The sequence below is a fragment of the Rhipicephalus microplus genome, chromosome 8 (genome assembly GCF_043290135.1).
Source record: "Rhipicephalus microplus isolate Deutch F79 chromosome 8, USDA_Rmic, whole genome shotgun sequence".
NCBI classification, from domain to species: Eukaryota; Metazoa; Arthropoda; class Arachnida; order Ixodida; family Ixodidae; genus Rhipicephalus; species Rhipicephalus microplus.
This window is the reverse complement of record NC_134707.1, coordinates 106247897-106250735: the sequence shown is the minus strand read 5'-3', so window position 1 is coordinate 106250735 and position 2839 is coordinate 106247897. Positions and strand designations below refer to the sequence as shown.

General features: G+C 43.6%; 1 non-coding gene across 1 annotated transcript; it reads right to left on the bottom strand.

The window, feature by feature from the left end:
* Nucleotides 1-2323: 2323 nt before the first annotated feature.
* TRNAE-UUC (transfer RNA glutamic acid (anticodon UUC)) lies at nucleotides 2324-2395 on the bottom strand. The gene has a single exon. It is a non-coding gene; the product is annotated as a tRNA-Glu (tRNA).
* Between the last annotated feature and the right edge of the window lie 444 nt (nucleotides 2396-2839).

Genomic DNA, 2839 nt, shown 5'->3' with positions numbered 1-2839 from the left:
CCATACATGGCTTATTTGATACTGGCCAACTCCTATGATGTCCGCTGTGCTCACCACTTTAAGCAGCGCGTCACGGAAGTCTGGGGCACGGTATGGTCTACCACTCAAATCGGCATGAAGGAAAACGGAATTCAAAACGTCGTTACCGGTTGGAAGACGTGGCAGGACGAATTTATGGCTTGAGTCTTCATCATGAAACGGAGTCGATGATCCTCGGCCGTTGGCCGATAAGCTGTTACTAGCAGAGAGCATTTTAGAACACAGCCAAGTCAAGTCAAGTCAAGATCCTTGACGATGTGGTGCATACCCACGCTGGGGGAACTGGCCAAGAACCACATAGTTTTCATGAATTTCTTGTTTAATAACAGATTAAAATTAATCCATTTACAAGTCATAAAAGAAAGATGCAACAAGACGGATTTGATGGTTGAATTGTAAATAATCTGTAGTGTAATGCAATAAAGCGCCGTATTTGATTTATTATGAATTTGGAAATTTGAAAATCTACCGAACAATGATTTCAACACTTAAACCTCTTTGAACTTTTGACGAACTCCTGCAATGCGTCAACCATCTTCCCGTCGCTGTGGCCTAGACACAAAGACCCGAAAGAAAGTACATTTTCAGCATTTAAATATATTCCGAGAAGGTGACAAACGGCTCCTATAGTGTTTTTACGTAAGGCAGAGAATCTATTACAGTAAATGAGATAATGTTCAGTTGACTCATTTACTCCACAAACAGGACAATGAGGGGAGGCTGCCAGACCAGCTCTGTGTAAATATAAATTGAGCTGTGGAATTTGACAGCGCAGTCTAGTGATTGCGGCTTCCGTTCCTCGCGTTTGACAGATTTTACTAGTCCAATGGTATAACAAGTGCTTGAATTCTGGTGTGGCTGTTAGTGAAGGTGTAGAAAATTCCTCTAACAGTAGTTTCCTTCTTAATCTAGCGCCTATCAAGAACTTTGATGCCGGTAATACATCAATAACAGGCCCATTTAAAGATGACTTGGCCAACGCATCTGCCATTTCATTCATATAAATGCACTTATGTCCAGGAATCGAGACCAGTTTGATCAGATTGAGATGCGAGGGAACTAATGCTTTGAAAGCATTCTGAGCATGCGAGTTCTCATCTGCAGTAAGGGAGGCACATACTGATAGTGAATCTGTCAAAATTAGTGCGGTTCTTACTGAAGCAGTTATTTTAAGGAGAGCTAAAATTATCGCGAAAAATTATGCTTCAAATATGAGCACATTATTGGGAAGTTGAAGCGAAAAGGACAAGTCTAGGGCAGGAGAAAAAATACCAATTCCACATTTTCTTCCCTTTGTGACGCATAGAACACAGCCGGTCAGTGCAGCTTCTTATTCCTCTTCTCCCTACTCCTTGTACGTCCTCTGTTGTACTTCCTCTCCTTGGAAAGTACTTCCTCTGCTGCAAAATGCAGTGAAGTTGCTTTCATGTTTCCCAAACAAACGCGTGCTGTATATGTGGTTCACAATGCAACATGAAATACTACAGTAACAATGCGTGGTCAAGCGTCCATTGCCAAAGGGTGTCAGATTGCGTGATTATCATAATGGCGCCGTACCCGGCACCCCACTACAAAACCCGGTACCCCCCTACAAAAGAAACATGCTACGGAGTGTATTCTCTTGATAAATATGTCAACTTTACTGTCTCGAAACAACCATATGAATATGAGAGACGCCGTAGTGGATGGCTTTGGAAATTTCGACCACCTTGGGTGCTTTGACGTGCGCCCAATTCTGACTGCACGGGCCTACAACATTTTCGCCTCCATCGAAAATGAAGCCGCTACTGCCAGGATTTGATGCAGCGACCTGCCGGTCAGCAACCAGGTACTTTCCACTATACCACCACGGCGAGGCGACCTATTTCTTTAAGGCCATGTAGTGGGTGCATAGCAAATCTGAACAGATTTCATGCACTATGTCTTTGAAGTACTCACTATAGCTACAAACAAGATGTCGAGATCGCGTTCGACTCCTATCGGGTCCACTAATTTTTAAATCTAGCATTTTACGCCACATTCTCGTGACCGCCTTCCTACTCCTTGCGTTTGAAAACTCGATGAACCGGCCTAGTGTTACAGGTGAATTGTCACGTTAATAAAAGTGCATAGAAGGTGACAGTGGGCGAGGAATTTCCATTTATTTATACATTCATTACTTGAAGCACCAATGCGATCTCTGGGTCTTACTGATGTTGTAATTTTAAAATACACTACAGCGTTGTCAAATGAAACAAAATGGGAACCCGTAATCAACTCGCGAGGAGAATGTGGTAAAAAAAAGTGCGTCGGCCGGGAATCGAACCCGAGTCAACTGCTTGAAAGGCAGCTATGCTAACCACTATACCACCGACGCGACGTTCCTGTGTTGCTCTTGCAGTTATTTTCGCTTGTATTTACACCGAGAAAACAAGCAGGCCAACCCAGAGGGAGCGATTCATTGACTGAGCGGGAACCGGCTGGGCTAACGCATACGTCCGAACGGCGGGCTTTTTGAATGCGCCTTTCTCAATTCATTTTGTGGTAGTTCAGGACGGTTTCAATAGCATTGCATTTTGAGAGCATTTCTTTTATTAGTTCATTGACAAGCGACATTAAAACATCTTATGTTTTCTTTTGCTCTTTCTCTGAATGCCACTGTTCACACTCATCAGCTTTCCAAACCTTCAGTTTCAACATACGCATTTTTATTTTTCATTTCAATGCTAGATCCTCCAAGGCCAAGCTCGCCTAGGAGGACCTGGACCAACAGCGACGTCTCATCTCTAGGGCTAAGGAGGCAGCGAAGGCCACAGGGTTC